Below are 27,110 nucleotides of genomic sequence, written 5' to 3' on the forward strand. Positions count from 1 at the left end.
TCCATTGTGTATATATACCACATTTTCTTGATCCATTCATCTCCTGAGGGGCATCTGGGCTGGTTCCATATCTTAGCTATGGTAAATAATGCTTCAATAAACATAGTTGTGCTGATAGCTTTAGTATGGTCTTGTTTGTGATCATTTGGGTAAATGCCCAAAAGTGGGATTGCTGGGTCATAGGAGAGCTCTATATGGAGTCTTATGAGGAACCTCCATACTGCTTTACAAAGTGGTTGAACAAATTTACACTCCCACCAACAATGCAGTAGAGTTCCCTTCTGTCCACATCCCCTTCAGCATCTGTTGTTATTAAAGTTCTTGATTATAGCCATTCTAATTGGGGTCAGGTGGTATCTCAATGTTGATTTGCATTTCTTTTATGGCTAGGGAGATTGAGCATTTTTTCATGTGCCTATTGGCCATTCTTATTTCCTCTTCAGAGAACTTTCTCTTTAAGTCTTTAGCCCACTTATTTATTGGGCAGTTGTTTGAGGATTTGTTGTTGGGGGATTTAATTTTTTGAGTTGCAGGTATATTTTAGATATGAAACCCTTGTCTGTTGTATGGTTCGTGAAGATCTTCTCCCAATCTGTGGGCTTTCTATTGATCTTGCTAGCTATGTCCTTTGCCATACAGAAGCTCTAAACTTCCTGCAATCCCATTTGTACAACCTTTCTTTGATGTGTTGTGTTTCTGGGTCTCTATTAAGAAAATTTCAGCCTGTGCCAAGGAGTTTTTTTCTTTTAATATGTTTAATATACCATTAGAGTTAATACTTGAAATTTTTTTGTTTTTCAAGACGAAGTTCTCTGTTTCATTTTAAAGTCATATTACCAGTTGACTTAAATAAAAATATATTGGAGCTAATTTTCCCTAATGTTCCTAAAGTTTAATATAGGGAAAATATTCATGTCACATTATGATCAACTGGACTTTTTATAAACTTACCTTCAAGAAAGTAAGTTTATTTTTTCAGTTAATGTAGACATGTGTATTCAGCTGTTAAAGACTAACAAAGGAGAACAGGAAAGGGATAGAATATGCTGGCTTTTAATAAAGTAGGTTAAAAGCATTTCCTTTTGAAACAGAATGTTCTCTTAGGCATTTTCCTGGTATTTCACAATTAAAATATGATTATGTGTAGCAGTTACCTGAAGACTGTTATTGTCAGAAATTATTTCATTTTCATATAAATTATGATAGAAAGTAGATTGCAAACATGAATGCGTACATTGGTTTTACTCTTAGAAGGAGACAATTTAAAATTTTCTATTGTCTTACTACTAAAAAACAGGAAGTGAAGTTAGGCAGCAAACTGCTTCCTGTCTTCTTGCTGGAAGAAAACATTATCTATAAATATGCTTAGGAGATTTTAGCTTCTCTTTACTGGATCCATCCTATGTGTTAGTAAAATGTTACAAAAGACAAGCCCTGATCTTAATCTTTCTTGTACATTATCACAGTTGGAAAGCCTTAAAAAGATCCATATATTCAGTCCCTTCCCCTCTTCTCAACATTATGATTTGATGTGGCATGTGGTTTGAGCAGTAATATTTTTGGAAAGCATTCTAAGTGATTTTAATGAGACGGTAGAAGCCATGAGGTTAAAGGAAATAATATTTTCCTTTGGAATATTTGTGCCTGCATGCAAGGTACATTACTATCCACAGATATTTCAGAAGTTCCCTTCATCAGTTTTTCTGACTCAAATTTCTCCTTAGTTTTCAGGATCCAGCTCAGTTTTAAATCTTTTTTATAAAACCTTCCCTTCCACCTTAAATTAGTAGGCTTGACTGGAGGTTCTTACTCCCTCTGCTAGAAAATTATTTGAACTATCAGTCTAGAAAATTCTGCACAGTTATCTCTTCTACTATTATATTAAATGATTAATCTCTGCTTAGCTTTCCACCTGTTCATTATCTAGTTGTATATGCTGTAATATTCAGTTTTTTTTTTACAAATGAAGAACCTTGCAAAGTTCAGGAAATACATATTTCCTTCTGTCTTCCATTCCCATTTCCACAAGCATGGTTTAGCTCTTCAGCTCCTGGTCCTGACTGGCTTTCCTACCACCAGATACTCTGGCTAATACATCAGTAGCACACATGACCGATATCAGTAACTATGTGTTACTCGTGTATATCCCCTTCTCTTTTGCAGAAAGCACTGTTGGTGATCATCTACATATTTTACACAAACCCCTCACACTTTTTAGGTCTCATCTCAACACTTTTTAGGTTTCAACCCCAACCATTTACTTTTAGTATAATAAAAAAAAAATCATTCTTCATCCTTTGGCCCACCTATTTGCCCACACATTTTCTCAGGGCTAACCAATCACTCCTGTTCTTTCATATTGCTCTCCCTTTTCCCTAGAAAAATCATTAAATTTTTTTTGATACTGAACATTAGATCCAGAGCTTTTTTTACATGCTAGTTCTACCACTGAAGCACACCCCCAGCTCTTTAATTTTTCCTACACACAAGGTTTCACTAAATTGTCCAAGCTTGCCTCAAATTTGCAACCCTCCTGCAGCAGCCTCATGAGTAACTGGGATCACAGGTGTCATAGCACAACTGCCCCTATTTATCTTTTCAGGAATGACTCACTCTTCCTTCTTATGAAGTTCAACTTGCTTAAACACAATCTTTCTTGCCCTTCATTCTCCTTGCTCATTGAACCTTGGTTCTATCATTTTCTTATAAGTCTTCATAATGATCTTGGAGGCTTCTGTCTTTTTAGGAATCTTCTCTGAAATTTTATACCCTTTCGATGTCATTCTCTGTCTCCCCCTCTCTTCCTCTCCTCCCTCCCTCTCCCTCTTCCTCTCCCTCTCTGTTTGGAGTGTTTGAAAAGATCACTTAGTGCTTTTACAGAAATCCTTCCCATTTATCATACTATGTATGATACTACACACTATGTATCATACTACAATGACTTCTTTTCCTTTAGGTGAGGACATATGGGGGAGCTGGTTCAGATGAGGTCAGGTTCCAATACTTATACACACTATGCAATGCATGTTTGAGGGTACAGATGGAAAACAGAAAAAATGGTTAATGAAAATGAAATTATTGAAATCTATTTAAAATGTCAATGTTATGGCAATGATATAATTAGGAGGATTTAAAATTTTTTTATTATCATTAGCAAAAATGTACATTTCCCTCTCAGCAAATTCTTGTGAATTGAATTACTGAGAAGTAAATCCTTCTGCTCAGTAAATAAATGCCAATTTGTTTTGTCTTCCTGATTACATTTCACATCACTCAGTAGGGCTTATTTCCGCCGAGATGGCCACATGATTTCAGAATTTGGAGTCTAAATTAGAGATCTGCTTTGATCACTGTAGCCTTGAGGTTACCACAAACCCTACAGTCAATCATCATCTCTGAAAGCCCGGCCACGCCCATTGCTAAGACCACGCCCACTCAAGTCGCTCTCCCGCCCTCTTCATGACTCCGCCCCAGACCCAGCAGAGGTAGCTTCTCATTGGCGGAGAAGTTGTTCTGGTTCCACCCCGGGGGGCGACAATAGGCTGAACTGGCGTGGGGCGGTGGTGGTTGGCTGCTTGGGGACGGGTCCCTGGTCGTGCCTGTCAGAGTGGCTGGCGGCAGTGGCAGCTCTCGGGGCTGGCTTGTCAGTCAGTGAGAGGAGGGGGAAGATGGCTCGCCAGGACCCGTTCTGTTAGGAAGAAGAGGGGCTGGGAGTGCTGCTACTGAGAGAAAGCCGAGCAGCCGCCGTCGCGGTCGTTCGTGAGGCGCACAGGTCGAGGTTCTGCCGCTGTAGCTCCCGGAGCTGCTCTGGTAAGCGCGGGCTGAGCGGCTCACGCCGGGCCCCCCGGGCGGCCGGTGACCGAGAACTTTTTTGTCAGGGAGGAGCCGAGGTGCGGCGACGGCGGGTAGCGGACCGGACTTTGTCCCTGGAGCCGCGGCTTCGTTGGGGGTAACGGCTCCCGCGCGAGGCGGCGCGGGTGGGCGCGGGGCGGCGCTGCTGGCCCCGAAGTTGGGCGCAGCCCGCGAGCCGCCTGGAGGGCGGCAGCTTCGGGCGCGGGCTCGGGTCTCTCCTTCGCTGCGAGGAGCGGTCCAGCCTGCGGGCGTGACCCGGGGGCCGCGGTCCGGGGCCCCTTCGCGGGGTCGGCCTAGGGAGGGACCCCTGCCCACCCCCGCCCCCTGCCCCTCTCAGCCGGTGCTCCGGCCTCTCCCACCCTCGCCAGGCACCGCCATCCTTCCAGTCTGGTGGCCAAAATGGTCACTGCCCCCCCCCCCCGTTCCTCCGTGGTCCCGAGCGGGGAGGAGAGGTTGAGCCCGCAGATTCCTTCCTTGGTGGTGTACGGTACCAGAGACTTGCTCGTCAAGCCCCTGCCCGCTTCATTCCATGAATTATGCTTCTTCCGAGGTTGATTTTTTTTTAAAGCATATTCGAGAATCATCAGGGTTTCCGCTGAAAAGAATTGTTATTAAAAGATGCCCCTCCCCCCCCGCACACACACACACACACACACACACACAAGTTTGCACGCTTGGGTGTGAACATGTGTGTTCTGTACCCTCAGAGTTCAGACATTCCTGAAAGATTTTAATGTGACCCTAGTGGTTTCCTACCGCACCGAATCCGTCCTCTGATACACTATCACACGTTGGCAGCCGCGGGCTCTTCAGGTAGGGGGAGTTGTTCCACTAGCAGCTACTATTTACTCTGACTTACCTCTGACTCCACTACAAGCAGTAGGGCCAGATTCTTTGTCCTTTGGGTTACCCAAGGCGGTTGGGAGCAGCTATGTCACCTCGTTTTGGTGCACGTGACACTTTATAGTTTGATGTTTTCAGTTTTTAAAATCTTATCTGCATAAAGTTTCTCAGGATTGGTGTAACCTTGAGTCCATGTGATAGGCCCTGGAGGTATGTTTACCATGAGAACGTTCTGTTGCTAGCATCCACAGCCCTTCCCCCATCATTTGTAAGCCTTGTTTCCCTCCTTAAGTTAATAAATTTCGAGGTTTACAAGATGAATATTGGAATGCACTATATTTTTGGAATGGAAAGATAACAAAGAGCAATTTTTAAGAGCTACTTGATCAAGAGTAGCTTCAAAGCCAGATATCCAAATCTTCATTTCAACAGAGTGGCAAGGGAGAAGACCGTCACATATTTAGAAAAAGAAACTCTGGAGTTAGCTCGTTTTGCCCCTTATTTAACTTATTAAAATTATTTCCAGAGAAGGATTAGAAATCCTCTTAGCAATCAGCATTAACAGCATGTGGTTACAGACACCAGATGAGGGATGGGCAGTCAGTGTTTTGTTCCTGCTGCACCACCTTTCCCTGTCTCTTTTCTCTTTTCTGAAATCTGCTCTTGTTTGCATTTTTTAAGAGTAGTGGTATATTTTGACAGTGAGTTAAAATTTTACCTTTTTTATTCAACATCTTGTTTCATAATATTTATTTTATAATGAATCCTTGGAAGTCTTTAAACGTTTTTTTATTTTAGTATTCAAGTGCTTTTTGGGGATATTAGGTTTACATTTTGTGAATATTTGACATTATTTCCAACATAAATTTACTATGTATTTTTCCAATCTGAGTAGATACTATAGATAGAGCAATGAATGACATCTCTCTTTAAGGAATTAGTTGTCTAAAGTACAAGGTGTTTGTAACATCACAGTAAGGTAATATTTATAATATCATGTACTAAATGTGAGCAGCAGTGTGCTTAGGATAAGAGATGGTTAGCTCACTTTGGATGTAGGTGGAGTTTTGAAGTACAAGAGGTAAGTGAGTAACGTTCCAAGAAGATGGCATAATAAGAAGGCAAAGGATGGACAGAAACCATTGCAGTTAGAGAATTTGCTGACATTAAGTGTCAGTTAACAGTGTTAGTTGACAAAATCAGTATAATTGACTTTGACATGGCTTAATTCAGAGTTAATAGGGAAAAGATAAAAAATGAGGGTAAGGCAGTCGGTAGAGGGCCAGAACCTTAGCTTAAAGGGATTGAATTAAAGATGATGGATGAGCAACCATTTATGATTTATATTTTAGATTTATTCTGGCAGAGTTAGGTAAATATGATGGTTCCTAATCACTGATGGGAAGAAAGGAAGAAAGTCTTTGATGATATGACTTTGTTCTGTTGATTGGAAATGAGCAAACCATGTGTTGAAGGAAGATGATTAAGTTTTATTTTTTGAACTTGAAGAATCAGTTCGACAGTCAGGGTAGATACCGAGAGATGTTTGTACCTATGGATGTGGAATGTACAAAGAAAATCAGGAGAGAAGAGAAGAGACATTCAACCTCCAGATGATTTGGTTTTGACTTAGGGAAAGCTTTTAGCATGATAAATGCAACAGCGTGAGAACAAACTGATAAATAACAGAAATAGGTAGATGCATACATCTAAAAAATTATTAGTTAGAAAGGTTGGATGAACAGCAGGAGAATTGCTAAGGGTAAAGAGATTTTCAACTGGAGGAGGAACAAACCAGCTATTTTGAACATGGTAATGCAATATTAAGTAAGGAGAAGACTCCTGTAACAGTCAGGAATTCACTGGTGACTTTACCAGGTACAGTTTGAGCTGAAGGGTAGTTCAGAACCAGTTTTCAGAAGATAGAAAAAGAATGGGAGATGATAAAAGTAGATGAACTTGAGTGGAGCTTTTCAAGAAAACTGAGTGAAGAAGAAGATGACATTTGTAGATCAGTGGTTCTCATTATTAGCTACACATTAACAATCTTTAAGAATTTTTATTTCCAGAAGGAACTCACCTCTGTTCCAATGAGGGCAGGATGGGACCCAAGCATAAGTACTTGTTTAACAAGAGCTTTTTGAAGTATAATTGGTATATAATGACCTGCACATATTTAAACTGTGCAGTTTGTTTGACATATGTTTACAGTTGTAAAACTATTACCACAATTAAAATAATTAATACGTCTATAGTGTAAAGTTTGATTATGTTCTTTGTGATCTTTTCTTTTCACCTCCAGGATACAGCTGGCCTGCTTTCTGTTGGTATAGATTATTTGCATTGGTATTTGTTTTACAGTTTCCTAGATATTTTCAATATGCAGGTATGGTTGAAAACCACTGTAGAAGAATATATTAGGAATGTCGTATTTATTTGTTTTCATTCACAAAAAAAGTGAGAGAAGAGACAGGAGATATGTAATTTAGGAAAGATGAGAAAATTATTTGAACTAAGTCCTCCAGGAGATGAAGTAGAAGGTATTTAGAGCTTTGACCAGTAAGCAAGAATTCTGGAAGCAACATCTCTTAATAAGGAAATACGTTGTAAAGGGTTGTACACTTGGTTGTTAACATTGTTCCATGTCATTGACATGTAGTATCAACAGTGATTCTATACAGCACCTTGTAGGTAATCCAAAAAATTAGAATCTGAATGCTGAAATTAGCTGACCCTCAGAAAAAAAAACATTTATTTGTAGCCTGAGACTCCCTACTTTCACATGTAATACTTTGTCTTTTTTTTTTTTTTAAAGAGGTACAGATGGAATTAACAGTTTGTCTATTGCCTATTGTTGAGAGCTATGTACTGCCAGAGTCTTTTGCATTCTCAGAGTTAGGCATATCTACATGTACTACCAGAGTCTTTTGCCTTCTCAGAGTTAGGCTTATCTACACTGAGAAAAGAGAACATTTAACACTTGAAAATTTCCTGTTTAAAGCAGCTTTGCTCAGAAGAAATTCTGCTTGCTTGACCTTTGGATATTGTATTATAAATTGTTGGAGGAGAAAATAATTCCTCTGTCCAAAAAAAAAATAATTCCTCTGTCTACAAAATGAGGTGGAGAAGAGCACTTTTGGGACTTTTGGGAAAGTCAGTTCTTTACGCCTTTAAAAATGGGTACTTACTTTTTTTTAAGCATAAACCATTCCATTTTTTGCATTAAAAATTAGTATGTGCTAGTAACTAGCTTATTTTCAGTTAATAGATAATAAATGTTTACCCAAGGCAATAAAATATTATCCTTTACAACATTTAAAAGTGCATCCAATATTTTGGCATATGTTTTACCATAGTTTACTTAAGCATCATAGTGATTGTTGATAATTTAAGCTCTTTCCTATAATTTTTTTCATTGGATGAATAGATAGTAGTTAGATTCTTGACAGATTAATCACTGCCTATATCTTTATTTCCTTAGGATAGACCTGCAGTTATAAACTGTTACTTCAGGCATTTAACAATTTCAATAAATATTAGTGATTGCCTTTCAGACAGTCTCAATTAATATTTATCTTTTTTAGTTGTGCTTGAATACCAGTGCCCTCTCTATATGAAGCACTAGCAATTCAATTCCATTTTGATATGAAAGTTATATCTTTCATAAGTGTTTGTTTTCAATTAATTGATAGTGACATGGTTATATTCTATCCTCTCCCCTCCTCTCCTCTCTTCTCTCTTCTCTCCTCCCCTCTCATTTTCCCCCCTCCGCTCCTCTTTCTCCCCTCTCCTTTCTTCTCCCCTCCTCTCTCTCCCCTCATCTCCTCTCTCTCCTCCTTTTCCCTCCCCTCCTCTCCTCTTCTCCTCTTTCTCCCTTCTTCTCCTCTCTCCTCTCCTTTCTTCTCTCCTCCTCTCCTCTTACTCCCTTCTTCTCCTCTCTCTCCCCTCCTCTCCCCTCCTCTCCCCTCCTTTCCTCTCTCCTCCCCTCCTCTCCACTCTCTCCTCTCCTCTCTCCCCTCCCTTCTTCCTTCTCCTCTCCTCTCTCCCCTCCCTTCTTCTCCCTTCTCTCCTCTCTCCCCTCCTTTCCTCTCCCCTCTCCTCTTCCCCCTCCCTTCCTCTCCCCTCTCCTCTCCTCTCTCCCCTCCCTTCTTCTCCCTTCTCCTCTCCTCTCCCCTCTCCTCTTCCCCCTCCCTTCCTCTCCCCCTCCCCTCTTCTCTCTCTCCTCCTCTCCTCTTCTCTCCTCTCTCTTTCTCTCTCCTCCTCTCCTCTTCTCTCCTCTCTCCCCTTCCCTTTCCCGCCTTACTTCCATCCATTCTGTCTTCCCTCTTTTTTTTTTTTTTTTTAAGACTGGGTTCTTCTGTGTATTCCAGAATGTCCTTAAGCTTGCTACACAGCCTAGTTTGGTCTCAAACTTAAAATCCTTCTGCTTCAGTGCTAGTTACAGGCATGTGCTACCATGTATGGTTTTCTTTATATATGTATGTGTATATGTGTTTGAATTATCTTTTGCCTGTTATGATGCTAGAGACTTTAAAGGAATTGGTGTGTAAATTTCTTTTGCATATATAATTGTTATTAGTGTTTGTCAAATAACATTGCATCTTCTCTAGTCATTTACATTCTAATTTTGTTACTGGTGTGTGTTTTCCTTTTTTAAAATTAAAAAAATTAGCTGGGCACCAGTGGCCCACGCCTGTAATCCTAGTTATTCAGGAGGCTGATATCTGAGGATCAAGGTTCAAAGCCAGCCTGGGCAGGAAAAGCTGTGAAACTCTTATTGCCAGTAAACCACCAGAAAACTGGAAGTGACACTATGGCTCAAATGGTAGAGGGCAGGCCTCAGAGTTCAAGCCCCATAACCCACAAAAATAAATAAATAAGTAATTAGAAAGGTGATATACAGAGGGGTTACAGTTGTGTAAGTCAGGTAAAAAGCATATTTCTTTTTGGACAATGTCACCTTTCCTCATTCCACGTTTTTTCCTCCTGTTCCTTCCTTCAAGTTGTACAGTTACTTTTCAACATAGAGTCTAGTGGTACCACTGATGTATTTGTTCACCCTTTGTACCCCCATTTCTGTGTCTGTCTTTATCTTCCCAAAGACAGATAAACAAGACAAAAAGAAAAGAAAACCCAACAATAAAGAAAATAAACCCTTTTGCTTCTATTTCCCGAAGTTAATTTTGATAATTATCAGTTTATATGATCAGAGGCACATAGGCATTGTGCCTTTGTGTTCCTCTCCTAAGACTATCCTCCTTGTAGGCTCACTGTGTGTGCATGCCTAGAGTCTTGTATAATTTATCATGTCCTATTGTATTTTAGATCTAGTGTGCATATGTGTTTTTATTATTTTTAACCCTTTTTTTCTTTTAGTAGTTGTGGGGCTTGAACGCAGGAACTAGGCACTGTCCCTGTGCTTTTTTGCATAAGACTAGCTCTCTATCACTTTGAGCCACTGTTCTACTTCCGGTTCCCTGGTGATTAATTGGAGATAAGAGTCTCACATACTTTCCTGCTTGGACTGGCTTTGAACTGGGATCCTCAGATCTCAGCCTCCTGGGTAGCAACCATTTTTTAACCTTTTAAATATGATTCCATCTACCACATTTTTATAGTTTCTGCTTGCTTACAGAGCACTTTTCCCATTCTCTATGTAATACCTACTTTTGTTTTTATTATATTAATTTCTCAGTTTCTTTTTAGCACTCACATCTTTAACTTATTTGTATTCAGTGTTTTCTAATGTAGAGTTTTAAGTCACTAATTTCTTTTCCAGAGGATAGGTTTTTGTACATATCCCAGGCTGGCCTCAAACCTGAGATCCTTCTGCTTCAGCCTCCTAAGACTACTAGAATTACAGTTTTGCTCCACCACATCCAGACACATGTAATTCTTTTTATTGATTGCATTGATTGGAAGTCAAGAATAATATTATAGTAATGATTATAGGTATACTTGGCTTATTTCTCACTTGAATAAGAATGCTTTTAGCATTTCATAGTTGTGTATTAAAATTTTGGGGAGGGTTACTCTACTGAGCTTTTGATTCAGTGCCTTAAGTTTTCTGGGTAGGTGGTCTACCAGTTGAGTTATATCTCAGTCCTTTTTGCCTTAGTTTTCAAACAGGCTCTAAAGTTTTTACCTGAAGCTGGCGTTGGACTATTGTCCTGTTACTACCATGCCTCTCATGTGGCTGGAATTATGTACTACCATGCATTTTTTGTTTTTTGTTTTTGTTTAGTTTTTGATGTACTGAAACAAAACTCAGAACTTGTACTTTCTCACTTAGCTTTTTCAGTCAAGACTGTCACTCTACTACTTGAGGTGCAGTTCCACTTCTGGCCTTTTGTTAGCTAAGTAGAGCTGAGTTTCCTCTTGTCTGCCCAGGCTTGTTTTGAGTTGTGATTCTCAGGTCCCAGCCTCTTGAGAAACTAGCATTACAAGTGTGAGCCACTGGCACCCAGCTATCTGAGGGTTTTGTTTTTGTTTTGTTTGAGAAAGGTTTTTACTAATGTTTTGCTCAGCTTGCCTTTGAACTTGGGTCATCCTATTTCTGCCTCCCAAGTAGCTGACATTACAGGTGTGAACCATCACAGTTTTATTTATGGTATGTTAATAAAATATTCTTCTATTCCTTAACTGTTTTAGAACAGAGATACTAAACTTGATGGCCATTTTTTCATTTTTTTTAACCTGTTGCTTGATGAATTGTATTAAATTTCCTAGTAGATTTTACCAAGTATTGCTCTTTGGGGGGAAAAAGCAAAACAAAACAAAACTCAATAATTTATCTTTTTAAAATAGTGGTATATTTGATTTGCTATATGAGAGTGATATAGTAGTGTTATTTTCCCCTTTTGTATTACCTTTTTAAATGATTTAGTTTTCTAGCTCTATATGTGTGTGAGAGAGAGAAAGAGAGGGAGAGAGAGAGAGGAACAGAGAGGGAGCAGTTTTCATCTTCCTGTGATCTAGCAATTTATTTCTTCCTTGGAGTTTTGAAATATTTTAATTCTAAAAATGTCTACTTTTTAATAAAATGTATTGAGATTTAATTTGTGCTTAAATACTTTCTTAGTATATGGCACAGTTTTATTTAATTACATAACTTTATGAAGTAAAGATTATTATTTCTAAGCCAGGTGCCAGTGGTTCATGCCTGTAATCCTAGCTACTCAGGAGGCTAACATCTGGGGATCAAGGTTCAAAGCCAGCCCGGGCAGGAAAGTCCATCAGACTTTTATCTCCAATGAACTACCAGAAAACCAGAAGTGGAGCTGTGGCTCAAAGTGGTATTCCAGGCCCTGAGTTCAAGCCCCATGACAAAGAACAACAACAAAAAAAATATTTCTATATAGAAATAATAAAGAAACTGAGACGAAGAAGTTATGGCTTATTCAAGATCAACATCTCCTAAGTGTACAGTTTCAAATTCCTTTTTGATGACAGTCCATATTTTAAAATAAGTTCCTGAATTTTTTTCTTAATTAGGATATTTTCCTCACTTTCTGCCACTCAGAAGTGAATATAATTGTTTTTATAAGTATTTTAAACTTTTTTCTTTTTGCACAATTATTTAAATTAATAGTTTGTTCTGGGATGATATATCTTCTTCTATTTTAATAAATATAGCCTAGTATGGTCATGGTGGATGATCCTGAAGTGGGGTGAGATGAGATGAGGAGATTTAACAGTGATATTTATCTATTGTACTTAATATAATTCACATTTAAATTTTTGGGTCCTCAAGATTAATTTGTGTTTATAGATCATATATGTATGTCATAAAGAATGTTATGTTAAGTATATAAAATATAAGAGATTAAGGAGCTTTTGCAACACAGTACTTTTCCTGTATTTGTCATTTTTAAGCCTTGCATTAGAATGGCCTTATAGTAGTAAATGTTAAATAATACTTGTTTACTATATGCTTTCTTAAAGTCTTTTGATTAGTTGGTAAACAGTAGTTGCTTTCTCATATAACTAAGGTCATTTGTATTTGGCTTAATAAAAATTTATGTATATGTTCTTAAATTTTACTATGAAAATTAATTTAGGTTTCAGCTATTGGAACATTTACATTTACTTTTTTGGGGTAGAAAGTGATGCATTAAAGCCAAAGACAGTGGCACATTGTCTAGTTCCACTTACTTAGGAGGCTGTCCCAAAAAAGCAAAAAGAAAAAAATAAAAGATATATAGGCTTGGGCACTGAAGAGAATAAAAGTGTAATCCATAAAAGTACCTAAATTGGACAAACAATATGAACTCCATTTTTCTTTTTAAACTCTTGTTTTCCCTCTTTTAAAATAATTAATTCAGCTAGGGCTCTTTTTTGAACTCTGTGTTTTCTTCCTCTCTTTTTTTTATTGTACTGGAGTTTAAATTTAGGGCCTTAGGCCTACTAGGCAAACACTCTACCACTTGAGCCATGTTTTCAATCTTTTTTGCTTTAGTTATTTTTAAAGATAGGGTCTCTTATGTTTGTCGCTCAGGTCAACCTTCAACTACTTCCTAAGTAGTGGGAGTACAGGTACATATTCACTACCATGCCTGGTTTATTGGTTGAGATGTAATCTTGCTAACTTTTTTTTGCCCAGGCTGGCCTTGAACTCTGATCCTCCTGATCTGTACTTCCTGAGTAGCTGGGATAACTGGGTCTATTGATGCCATGCCTGGACTCCTCTTCCCTTATAAAACATAATTGACACTTATTAATACAGATTGGATATTGGGTTCAATTAATACAATGTACTCCCTATCTCCTCCCATTGAAGACATGAAAATTGCCATCTGACCTCGCTTGCTAGAAACATAACATTCATCTAATTTTCAAGGTTCCTGGTGATTCATTCATAGATACTACTGTGGCAAAAGTGACAACACAGTCCCTAAAGCAATGTATACTTGTATGTTTAGTTCACAGGGGAGCGGGGGAGGGGGGAGGAGGAGAGGAGAGAGCACACATACACAGCTACAGATAGAAAACATCATTTTGCATCTTTAAATTATATTTCCCTCACAGGGAGCAGGAAATGCTTCTTTTTTCCATTTCTCTCTATTTTAGCTCTGATACACTAAAATAAGTTTTTGCTAAAACTGAGTAGGAGGATGAGGAGGAGGAGGAGGAGGAGAAGGAGGAGGAGGAGAAGGAGAGGAGGTGTGGGGCGGGGCAGGCGGGGGTGGGGTGGGGGGGGGGGGGTGAGGGACTGTTTTGGGAAATTACAGAATTTCAGATGGATCCTGATAGGGAATGGAGGTGACAGTATCTTAGATATGTATGGAGCAAAAACACCAACTAAGACATGCAAATCAGAATGTTATAGAAGTATAGAAAACTGGGCACTGGTGGCTCATGCCTCTAATCCTAGTTACTAAGGAGGCTGAGATCTGAGGATTGAGGTTCAAAGCCAGCCTGGGCAGGAAAGTCCCTGAGACTCTTATCTCTAATTAACCATCAGAAAACGGGAAGTGGCGTTGTGGCTCAAGTGGTAGAACACTAGCCTTGAGCTGTAGAGCTCAGGGACAGCCCCCAGGCCCAGAGTTCAAGTCCCACAACTGAAAAAAAAAAGAATAATGGAGTCAGTATGGTTGAGAAGTAGAGTTTCAGAAGAGAAGAGAAGATACTTGCTGCAAAGTTAAAGAATGAACACTGAAAAAGAGCTGATAGATCATAGATTGTATATGATGAAAACTACGTTTAAAAAGGGGGTTAAGGAGCAAGTTTATAGTGAGCCAATGGAGTAAATAAGGCTACTGTACTAAAGGGTTACTCAGTATAGAATTAATATATGATACTTTGGAAATGGTAAGATCCTGATTTCATTCTTAATTGTCCAAATGATAAACATTTTGTTAGTAATCATTAAATCTTTGATTGAGTACAGCATGTCAGTGCCTTGCTTATATTATTATTATTGATAATAATGTTTGATAAAAATTTGTTTTTGATAGAAATTTGTGTTTTCAATTCACAATGTTAATTTATGTGTACAATGATTCTTGCTCAGTGTTACTCTTCAACATTCTCCCACCCCATCTATGCAATTCCATTGGTCCTGCAAATTTCCTAATTCTGTTTTTCCTTTTCTTTTTTTGGTCCAAGACCAAATGAGCTTTTGCTCATTGGCTGGCACTCTACACTTCAACCACATGTCCAGGCCTACTCTTCAATTCTATTTTAACATATGTACATTGAGATTTTACCCATCATTCCTCATTTAAGTTTAATCCTTAAAAAATTCCTATATGATGGATGTTATCACTCACTTTTTATGATTGAGGAAGCTGAAACTTAGAAAGATTAAATAACATGCTGGAAAGTGTCTTGAGTTTTTTTGGTTTCTAAAGTTAACATTTGTTTTCTTATGCCATGCTCTATTTATTGAACTGTGTTTAACCACTATGGGGGAGGTAAAAGTGGAGTTATCAGATCAGATTCTTCTTTAAAGATACATTGTACTCACAAATTGACATGTTGAATTGAAACTTCTTTCTACAACTATTTAAAGATAACAAAAACTAAGATAAATATAATCTGGTGGCTATCAAAAAAAGAAGGGAAGAGATTTAGAAATCTGAGTTAAGCTTGGTGTAAATGTTTTGTATAAACTGTATTTTCTATTTAAACTGTGTGTGTGTGTGTGTGTATGTGCTAGCATACACAACTATACTAGGGCTTAAACCCTGGGTCTCACATTTTCTCTTAGCTGTTTTTACTCAAGAGTGGTACTCTGCTGCTTGAGCCACTCCTCTACTTACATCTTTTTGCTGGTTAATTAGAGATGAGTCTCTTCGATTTGTCAACCTGGGCTGGCTTCAAACAAGTCATCAGATCTCAGCCTTGTGAATAGCTAGGTTTATAGCTATGAGCATTGGTGCCTCCTTCTACTTAAACTTTTATAAAAGGAGTCTTTTCAGCCAGATCCTGGTGACTCATGCCTGTAAGCTACTCAGGAGGCTGAGATTTGAGGATTGTGGTTTGAAGCCAGCCTTGGCAGTAACGTCTGTGACTCTTATCTCCAATAAACTACCCAGAAAAACCTCTAGGACAGGCATGTGCATGTGTGTGCGTGCACACACACACTCCTTTTAATAAATTCTTATATCATACTTATATAATTTTTAACAATTGCCATTACTTGAAGATGAGATATTCTTTTTACCAGTGATAATGTTAGGTTGAGAAGAAAAGGACAAAACAAAAAAAGAGCATATAAATAAGAGTACCTCTATATATCACCTCTACAATAACAATAAAATATATTTAAAGAAAATAAGAATAAAACTTATGATCTGTATGAGGACTACAAATACATAGTAGTTCCCTTTAAAGAGCCAGCCTTTTTGTGGAATCATTGTGAATAGATCACAGATAATTACTGGAACAGATATTCTTGATGTCACCACATCATAAATCTCAAAAGAGTTTATTATAATACAATATGGATTATTAAATTTGAATTCCATCCATCAGGAATTATTAGTGAAGGGATTCAAACAGATTTTTGGGGGTAATAAACCTTTCTTCAGTAACAGTGCACAATTGAAAAAGAAATACTTATATAATACTGTAAGGATTAACAATTTTTATAGGACTTTCAAGTATGGGTAGAACTAAAATAGATTTTTTTGCTGTGCCAATTTTAGTTTCATAATTAAATATAAAGCAATGTCTAGGATACATGTTTTGTTATACTAGTGTAAGATTTAATATTATTGAAAACTTTAATTTTCTAATTTAGCCTATGCTAAGACAAATTGACTATTATCCTAGTCAAAATAAGTCAACATGATTATATTATTTATGTCTTCTATATCTTTTTTCAAATGTAGAAAATTAACTATATTAATGAGATCTATCAAGTTTCTGATTGGGAAGAATCAAAAAGAAGTTTGTACAGTCAAGATCTGTGTGTGTGTGTGTGTGTGTGTGTGTGTGTGTGTATGTCACACAGACTAGGTAAGTGCTATGTATACTATTGAGATCAATTGGTCCAGATTTGATACTGTTATTGCTGTGTCCTAATTGTGGCATTGCTGCCATTAATAGTGTTTACTTGCATTTTTTGGATGCATTTTTTGCTTTGCCCACCATTTTCTGTGATCTCTATTGGCAGACTTCTTTATTGGTGGAAGTTCATTCCAGCTTATTAAAGAGCAGTGACTCATGCTAAAACATCAACCCACAAGTTAATTGGAATTTGGCTCTCTTGACATTTCTCTTTTTCTTTGTCCCCAACATTGCAACCAGGAAAACTGCCACCGAGAATGCAAAAGGCTTTAAGAAATTGAAGTAGAGCTGTGCTTTGGAAAGTACATTTTTGTATGCTATTATGTTTAGGAAAGTGAGAGGAAAGAGGAATGAATAGCTAAATGAACCATGTTTTCATTTATGTTCTTCCTCATTTTCCATATAGCATTTATTTTAATTATTTTGTTGTTTATACCCTGATTTGTCTTGATTCATTTCAAAAGGGATTTAGGGACATCAATTCTGTTGGTTTTAGGTTTGTCTCCTTTAATAGACAGTGAATTCCTTAGGTCAGCTACTATGTCATATTCTTTTTTGTCCATCCAACTATAACATAGACATATAATAGTTTATGAATAAGTGGATGATACTTAAGGAGTTTAGTGTAAGAAAAGAAGAGCCAGGCTGGATGCTGATGATCCTAACTACTCAGAAGGCTGAGATATGAGAATCATGGTTCTGAGACAGCCCCAGCAGACAAATCTGAGACTCTCATCTCCAATTAACCAGCAAAAAGTCAGAAATGTAGGTATGGCTCAAGCAGTAGAGTGCCAGCTGTAAGTGAAAAAGCCAATTGAGACCTTGAAGCCTTGAATTCAAGTCCCATGACTGCACAAAAAAAAGAAAAGAAAAGAAGAAAAGAGTCATATTTACTGTTGTATTGTTTTGATGCTGTGAGGGGCTGACATATGTCCCCTCCTCCACCCTTAGCACCTCAGACTGTTTCTATATTTAGCAGTAGGGTCTTTCCAGAATAATTAAGACAAAATCAGGTCAGGGTGAGCCCTGATCCGAGATGACTAGAGCCACTGGAAGGATATAAAATGTAAATAATACTATGGTTGAGAAAAAGACAGTGTGAAGTCATAGGAAGAAGGTAGCCACCTACAAGGCAAGGAGGAAGGTTGGAAACAGATCTCTCATTCATAGCTCTTAAAAGAATCAAATCTGCTGATATTTTGATCTTACACTTCTCGCCTAGAGAACTTTGAGAGCATAAATTTCTGTGTGTAATACACCCAGTCTGTTACAACAGCCTTAGCTAAGTAATATAGATGGCTTGTGTATTGGGACCCAGCAAAATCTCCAGTGCTCTTAAGTTGCCTATTCTTACATGACAGATTGCCAAACTTAGTGCCAAAATTGAAAAACCTTTTATATATTCTAAAGAATATGAGAGATGAATATTTGCATATCTTAGTAGAGAGAGTAGTAACTGCCTCCTCTCCTATTTTCTTTCAATACAGTCAGTGACAAGCAGCTGGCTAATTCTTTAGTTCAACTCAATTTGTTCAGTTTGGCAAGGAGAAAGTGTTTTTGGGCATTTGTGTTCAAGATGCTCTGCCAACAGAGTTGCTTGGCTTTTTGAAAGTAAAAAAATGGAAGAAAGCAGAATAGGATAATTTTAATATGATGTTAATTTGAGCTAGATGCATGTATATGATATTAGATACATTATTCTACCGGTGTTATGATCAACAGTGGTAGCACTGTTCATAATCATTTCTTTGATTGTTTTCATACCCTTTGGTAGACACAGTCATACTGAGCTGCCATAGGTGTTTTCAGTATTTTTTTAATATATGCTTTAGCCATAAGCTAAATATATGCACAATTTTTACCAGTGATTATTTTTTGTTGTTTTATTTCTTTTTTGGGGGGGGAGTCCAGTTGTGGGGCCTGAACTCTGGGCCTGGGCGCTGTCCCTCAGCTCTTCAGCTAAAGGCTGGCTTGCTACCAATTGAGCCATAGCACTACTTCTGGCTTTTTTTTCTGCTTATGTGGTGCTGAGGAATTAAATCCAGGGTATCAGGCATGCAAGGCAAGTGCTCTACCACTGAGCCACCTTCCCAGCCCCTTTTTGTTGTTTTAAAATTGAGTCACATATCAATAGTTCTGTATTTAATCAATTCTTACAGTGTTTTGAGATACTTAAATGGATATGAAGATTTTGAACATACACAAAAGTTAAGACATCTGTTCTTTTATTATTTAGATGGAATTTTATAAGTTTTGAAAGTATGGGAAACCAGATTACAGAATGGATGAAAAAACCTCAGGAGAGGGCAAAATTTTGTTTATTATCCAGTAAAGTAGAACACAAAATTATGAGGAAGCATGGATTTTGTTCTAATTTGGGGATTTAAACTTAAGTTGCATCTGTACACTTTTGGAGAATGTTTGTTGCTGGGTTGTAGCCACTGTGTGTGTGATTGATTGATGCTAGGTCTTGTGCATGGTAAGCACATACTCCACCAATGAGCTTTACTCCCAGCATTATAGTACTAGTGTGGAAAATACAGAAACTATCTTCTTTAAAATCAGATGTCTACCTGTGAATAGGGGACTTTCTTCCTAGTACTCTATCATGTTCTTCTTGTAACCCTATAGTTTTCAACCTGTCTGACCTCAGCATATATGCATATATGCTCAATCAATTATATCAGTTAGCTGGGCATGGTGGTACATACCAATGTTAAAAATATATTTTGAAGAAGGGAGCCGGTGGCTCACGCCTGTAATCCTAGCTACTCAGGAGGCTGAGATCTGAGGATCACGGTTCAAAGCCAGCTCAGGCAGGAAAGTCCATGAAACTCTTATCTCCAATAAACACTCAGAAAACTGGAAGTGATGCTGTAGTTCAAGTGGTAGAGTGCTCACCTTGAGCTGAAGAGCTGAGGGACAGCGCTCAGGCCCAGAGTTCAAGCCCCACGACTGACAAAAAAAAAAATAATATATATATATATTGAAAATTCTTCTTGTGATGTGATAGTTAACTAATTTTTAAAATCATAGTTAGATTTCTTTTCTTTATTCCTTTTTTTTTTTGTTTGTGGACAGCATATTACCACGTAGCCTAAGCTGGCCTCAAACTTGAACTCCTCTTGCCTAAACCTTCCAAATGCTGGATTACAGAGGTGTGTCACCATGCCTGGCTTCATATTAGGGATTTTTAATGGTAAAGTTTTGAGAACTACTGTTGGTATAGAAAAATAATTGGGATAAGAGCATGAGAAGGTTGTATATTTCTTTTAACTATGTGCAAAGGATTTAAGTGTAGCAATGCAAAGAAAAACTTCTAATAAGGAAAAGAATTAATGAAGATGGAAGGTAGATGTTCTGCCAAAGTGTTCATAGTTTTGTGTGTTTATTTTCTCTTTTCAGTAGAAAGTTTCAGCAGAACCCTTGTTTGAAACTCTATTGATTTTATTTCTCACAATTTTATCATGAGATTAGTAATCTAGAAAATGTCTAGTACTACCTTGATTCACTTTCTCCTTGTGTATGTCTCTTACATGCTCCTTAAGGACATAGACCATATTTAACTGTTCCTTTGTCAATAGTGCAAAGTAATAAAAACACTTTTTGCATTGTAGTCAGCAAGCACTCAAGGGCTTGTTGAGTTATTATTGCTGCAATTTGAATATATGGTAATATTGATTTTGCATATATAAAATATTAAATGCATTATCCATTTATATGACCTCCCAATCTATGTTGTTTTAACCTAGTTACTGTTCTCTTTCTTTGATCCTACTTTGGTTCTGCCAGTCAGTACTCTACATAAATTGTATGAGCCTGACAGGGATCAAATAACCTGTCAATTTAAGGTCCTGATCTTGTGAATAAGTAAAATAATTTCTTAATCAATCCTTAATCCTTAATCAATCCTTAAACCATGCATCTTCATAATAATTGCTGTCGAGGTAATTTTTATAGTTCAAAAAATCTTTTTGGTAGTAGTAGAGCTTGAATTTAGAGTGGCTATAACTTGAGCCAGGCCTCTAGCCCTTTTTACTTTCATAATTTCATTTTAGTTATTTGGCCTTGAACCTTTTATCTCTGCCACCCAAGTAGCTGGGATTATAGTTGTGAGTTTCTATGCATTTAGTTTTTTCTTTCTTTCTTTTTTTTGGGCAATGTATTGCTATATAACTTAGATTTGCCCTTGAAGAGCAGGAATTACAGGTGTGCATCACTATGCACAGCAATTTCATAAAGTCTGTTAACACAAACTTTATAATTTTTGTCTTAGTTGCCAGAAATGAACTAAATATTTGCAGAGGCAATATTTGAATCATTTACCATATACTGTGAATACACACACACACACACACACACACACACACACACACACACACACACGTCAGTCATGGGGCTTGAAGTCTGGGCCTGGACGCTGACCCTCAGCTCTTCAGCTCAAGGCTAGTGCTCTACCTCTTGAGCCACACTGCCACTTCAGGTTTTCTGGTGGTTTATTGGAGATGAGTCTCAGGGACTTTCCTTGCCCTGGCTGGCTTTGAACTGCAATCTTCAGGTCTCCTCCTGAGTAGCTAGGATTACAGGCATGAACCACCAGTGCCCGGCTTGTGAATATATTTTTAATAAGATGGCATAAACATAAATCTTTAGTTAATCATTGTTCTTTAGATTTCTACCCAATATTCCATTTTACATCATTTGTGACATTTTTATATTTAGTGAAACACATAACTTAAATCCATGGACTGTTTAAACTTAAGCCAAGGTTATCTATATTAATTGATTGATCTTTCCATGTGTGTGGAGGGGAAGAGGGACTCCTGAGGCTTGTATTTAGGACCCGTGCTTTGTCCCTGAGCTATTTTGCTCATGATTGGTACTCTACCACTTGAGCCACACCTCCACTTTGGGCTTTTTGCTGGTTAATTAGAAATAAGAGTCTCATGCCCAAGCTAGCTTTGAAACATGATCCTCAGATCTCAGCCTCTTGAGTAGCTACAGTTACAGGTGTGAGCCACCACTGCCCAGCTTTGAGTAGGTTTTAATAAGTTGAGGAATAAAAGGAAGACATAGCAGAGAGAAGTAGCAGGAGATTGAAGTGGCCTGGTGTTTTAGACACTATGATACTCTTATCACATTAGGTAAATTAGATAGATGGACATATAATAGGCTAGGGAGTTTGATGTGGCAGATCTGACAGATCTGATGTGCTATGTTCACAGAAGAGTTGTCTTTCAGGGAGAATAGTAGGTCAGTAATGTACATGGTGCAATGAAAAGGGAGGAGAGGAGCAGCAGGAAGGCTGCTTGTTGCAGCCTAAGCAGAGGCAATAAAGGTCCAGGCTCACAGTGTTGCTGTGGAGATGGAGAGCAGATGGTAAATTTAACAAGCAATGGGAAAGGTGAAATTTATTCCTTTATTCAACATTTATTTATTATGTGGTATATGGAATTTATGTTAATTATACCTAAACTGAACTTTGGCTGTAATCTCTAACACAATTTTGAACTTTATAATAGTTATATAATTTTTATTTGACAAAATGACTTCAAAATATACTATAAAATTATGTATGTATTATGAAGTTGTTAATATCTTCTGAGGGTTTTGATTTAAAAATAATATTACAAGACTTTCAAAATTGAAAGGCAAACATTTATTCCTTAGTTTTCCTAAGTATTTTATAGATTATACGATTAACAAATTGAAAGGCAGTCACTTAATCATATGTGGAAGAAATCTTCTGGCAAGAAAAGAGAAGTTTCTTGATCAGACAGCTTTAATTTTAATCTTTTGTTTTGTTCTGAAATGCTAGGACCTAGGTGTTTGGAACCCAGGATCTTGTGGATTCTAGGCAAGTACTCTACCACTGAGCTATACTCCCAACTGGAGAGAGCTATATTTTTGAAGAAAACTTGCATTTATAGTCTTGAATGGTTACAAATGTTCTAATGCATAAAAAAGCCACCAGTCTTGCACTATGACTTTGTATCATAGGTTTTTTAACAGCTTGTAAATATGAGTTCTACATCAAGCAATGCTAAAAATAGGTGTTAGAAAGTTTCAAAGAAACTGAAAAGTACTTTAAGTTCAAAGTCATTTTCTCTAGTTAAAGCTGAATATAAATTATGTATGAATCCACTCAAAGAACCACCTAAGCCATTCTTATAAGAATGTGTTCTTTAAGTAATGGTGATTGCTATGTAATAGTTTGCATGTTGGAATAGTCAATCATCATGTTACAAGTAACTTACATCTTAGTTTGTTGGTGAGAACGTTAAATGTGAAATTTCACCATTAACACTATTGTCTTCATTTACAATAAGCTGTAATAGATTTTTCTTACCTTATAATTGTAAATTTTATTTGGTTTACCTATACCATTGCTTTCATTAATCTCTTCACTACAGCTTAGAAAACTTCAGTGATTTTTATTTCATTGAAATAATTTTGTTTTCTGTTATCTTCCTGGATACTAGGTTCTTTTTGATCATTTACAGACACATTTAATTGCTTTTCTCTTTGATATTTCTCCTATCTAATTCATAGATTAATAATTCATAGACTTCCATTCCTTTCTCATATGAGTATGTTAAGATATGAATTTTTATCATGTATATATAATTTGTTTGAAGCTCCTATAGTTAGACTGTATCCACTTTGGGAAAAATCATTTTTCTGTTATTGTACTATTACTTGCACATGGATGACTTTATAGAATGTCTTTAACTCTAATTCCCTGCTTTTTCCTCTAATATAACATTCCTTGCTTCCAGGATAACTTTTATTTCATGCTTTTATGTTACTAATTAATGAAATAAATACATATTAAAAGTTCAAAATGGAGCCAGGCATCTGTGGCTCATGCATGTAATCATAGCTACTCACCAGACTGAGATCTGAGGATCGTGGTTCAAGCCAGCCTGAGCAGGAATGTCCATGAGACTCTTATCTCCAATTAATCAGCAAAAAAACAGAAGCAGAGGAGTGATTCAAATGGAGTACCAACCTTGAGCAAAAATGTGAAGAGGCAGCACCCAGGCCTTGAGTTCAAGCCCCAGTACTGGCACAATAAAATAAATAAATAAATAAATGGAAAAAATGCTGGAATTCAGGGCCCAAATGAGCAAGGATTTCTAAGTATGTTCTTTTTTTTTCATTCACTGGATAAATGTTTATATATCTGTTACTTGTGAGCCAATTTAACAAGGCTACATTGTAACCTAGAAGGTAAAAACCTGATTGTTTACAAGAGTAACCTAATTTAGAAGCTGTTTTTATGAAAAAGATTTTGAGGATTTTGCTCATTCTAAGCCCTATATGAACTCTGTCATATTTGATTACTAAGGAAAATGATCAGTTTTTAGGTTTCTTGGACTGGAGGTGTGACTCAAGTGGTAGAGTGCCAACTGTGAGTGTTCTGGATTTTGACATTAAATTAATAAAAATTATATGTTTAAAAAATATAAACATTATGAAAGTAGCCTGTATTCTTCCTGTGCTTTGAGGCAGTCTGGGTATTGATAATACGGATTTTAAGGTCTTGTACATGAATTTCTTACTATAATATTGAAGTGCTACATAGTGAAAATGTTTATAAGTTTTATTTTGTATTTCACATTTTATTCACCTTGCTTTCAAATTATTTATTTATTTATTTATTTTGTCGGTCGTGGTGCTTGAACTGTGGGCCTGGGCGCTGTCCCTCAGGTCTTCAGCTCAAGGCTAGCGCTCTACCACTTGAGCTACAACAACACTTCCGGTTTTCTGGTGGTTTATTGGAGGTAAGAGTTTCATGGACTTTCCTCCCCAGCTGGCTTTGAACTGTGATTCTCAGCTCTCAGCCTCCTGAATAGCTAGGATTATAGGCGTGAGCCACTGGTGCCCGGCTTGAATAATTTATTTTTATAGAAAGATGTTGGATGAACAGAGACTTTAAAATTAGCTTATTCACTAATTTTCCTTAGTTTAACTTAAACCATCTCAGACAGCTGAAAAAAATCTAAGACATTATTAAAAAACTTTGAAATTTTATGGTTTCTCTTACTAACTTACTTTTTACTGAAATTCCCAATTATAGATTGTTATTCTATCAAACCTAAGTTCTATGTGTTTATTTTGAACAAATTTTAATGATGATTACATAAAAATTAAAGATTTAATACAGCAAACAGAAAAATCAAGACAAACATTGTTTTTTAACTAAAAATTTAAATAAAATCGTTTGATATCTGGTATAATTCTGTGGAGCTGGCATCAGGATTATATGCAATAAGAGTGTTTATACTTAATAAATTTAAAACATTTATATAAACTAATGACAGTTGGTATATTTGCTCTGTTGATTAAAATTATAGCTATTAAAATTATGGTTATTGGTCAGCGAGTTTTGTTTTGTTCTGTGGCTATGGACTTCTCCAAATTTTGAATTCTAGCCAACCATTTCACAATGCCTGTTATTGTTACTATCGTGACTAAACAAAATAAGGAAGTATACATCACTAGAATGTGATCCCCTTAACTTGAGAATTCAGTGATTGTTTAAAATGTCCTGTTAACAATGAGTTGTCACAGAAAAATAATCTGATTCCTTGATGGCAGGACTAGGTTGTTGATTTACTTAATACCCTCCAATGCCTGGTGCAAAGATGGCATATTCTAAATGTTTGGTTATCTCTTGCTGCTTATCAAATCATCCTCAAACTTAGTGGGTTCTAGTAGCAACTATTTTCTCTCATAAATATGATGTGCAGTGAATTTAGCCTGGTAGATCTGCAGTTTCTTGGTAGTTGAAGCTTGTAGTCATCTAGAGGCTTGAGTTGCCTGGGATGTCTAAGTTGGTGCTTGGTGCTGCTCTCAGCTGACTTCAGCAGGGTCCTCCATGGCTGTTCCATGCAACCTTCCATGGTGATCTTGCTTCTTAAAGAATGACAGCTGGGGGGCTGGGAAGGTGGCTTAGTGGTAGCGTGCTTGCCTTGCATGCATGAGTCCCTGGGTTCGATTCCTCAGCACCATACAAGCAGAAAAAGCCCGAAGTGGGTGCTGTGGCTCAAGTGATAGAACGCTAATCTTGAGGTGAAGAGCTGAGGGACAGCACCCAGGCCCAGAGTTCAGGCCCCACAACTGACCAAAAAAAAAAAAAAAAGAATGACAGCTGGACTTGAAAAGGAAGGAAATACTGATATATGAAGAAAGAAACTGTAGATTTCTTAAGATGCATTCACAGGCATCCTGCTACTGTATTTATTACATTTCTCCTCCTCCTCCTCTTATTTTTCTTTGATACTGCTGTTTAAACTTACGGTTTTGCACTTGGTAGACAAACACTAACACTTGAGCCACATCTCCAGCCCTTTTTCCTTTAGTTACTCTTCAGAGAGGTTATTGCTTTTTCTTGCTCTGGTCTGGATTATGATACTTCTACTATATCTCCCATTTAGCTGTCTTGACAGGTACCTGACACCATGTCCAGATCTTTTTTTTTTTTTTAGCTGGGTCCTGGATAGCTTTGGATGGGCTGGCCTTTGATCTCAGTCTTCTTAATTTCTCTTCTAGAGTAGCTGGGGTTACAGGCATGAGCCAATATGCTTGCTTAAAAAAAACAAAAGACAAATAGGATCTCATTATGTAAGTATCCCAGGCTGGCCTGTAACTCATAAACCTCTTATTTCAGTCTCAGGTGTTTCATGTGTACATTTCAGGTGTACATGCCTGGATAAATGTACTAACAATGAAATGCAATGAAGTACCCTATACTGGATTCCACGATCCAATAAGAACAATAATGAAACACCTGATGAGATCCGAATAAAGTCTTTGAGAGTTTCTTGGTCTTGTTTTTCATGACTATCAGGGTTTGTTTGTTTTTTTTTTAATTTTATTTTGTGTTAGTCCTGAGGCTAGAATTCAGGGCCTGAGTGCTGTCCCTGGGCTTTTTTTGCTCAAAATTAGTGCTCTACCACTTGAGTCACAGCTCCATTTTCAGCTTTTTGGTGGTTAATTGAATGTAAGAGTCTCATGGACTTTTTTGACTGGGCTGGCTTTGAACTGAATCCTCAGGTCTCACCCTGAGTGGCTAAGATTATACAGATGAGTCATCAGCACTCAGCCAGTTTTGATTTTGGGTTTATCGGTGGAAAGAATATCATAGAAGTACCCCTCTCATATATTATATATGATATTCATATGATTTTATATCTGATTTTAGCATCTTTGATCACAATAGTATTTACCAGTTCATGCCACTATACACTTGCTATACTTCCCATACACTTTAATTTGCATTTCTTTTTTTAAATTTTTTATTGTGAAAATACTATACAGAGGGGTTACAATTACATGGGCAAGATAATGAGTACATTTCTTATCAAGCATTGTAGCCTCCTCCTTTGTTTCCC

General features: G+C 37.3%; 1 protein-coding gene across 2 annotated transcripts in view; it reads left to right on the plus strand.

Moving 5' to 3' along the window:
* The first annotated feature begins 3,620 nt into the window (after positions 1-3,620).
* Fam126a (family with sequence similarity 126, member A) overlaps positions 3,621-27,110 on the plus strand; it is a 90,204-nt gene continuing 66,714 nt past the window's right edge. For both annotated transcript variants that reach the window (XM_013024458.1, XM_013024459.1), the window contains exon 1: positions 3,621-3,810. The gene's annotated coding sequence lies outside the window, so the exon portion shown is untranslated. The remainder of the gene's footprint in view (positions 3,811-27,110) is intronic.

This window comes from Dipodomys ordii, unplaced genomic scaffold, assembly GCF_000151885.1.
Source record: "Dipodomys ordii isolate 6190 unplaced genomic scaffold, Dord_2.0 Scaffold76, whole genome shotgun sequence".
NCBI classification, from domain to species: Eukaryota; Metazoa; Chordata; class Mammalia; order Rodentia; family Heteromyidae; genus Dipodomys; species Dipodomys ordii.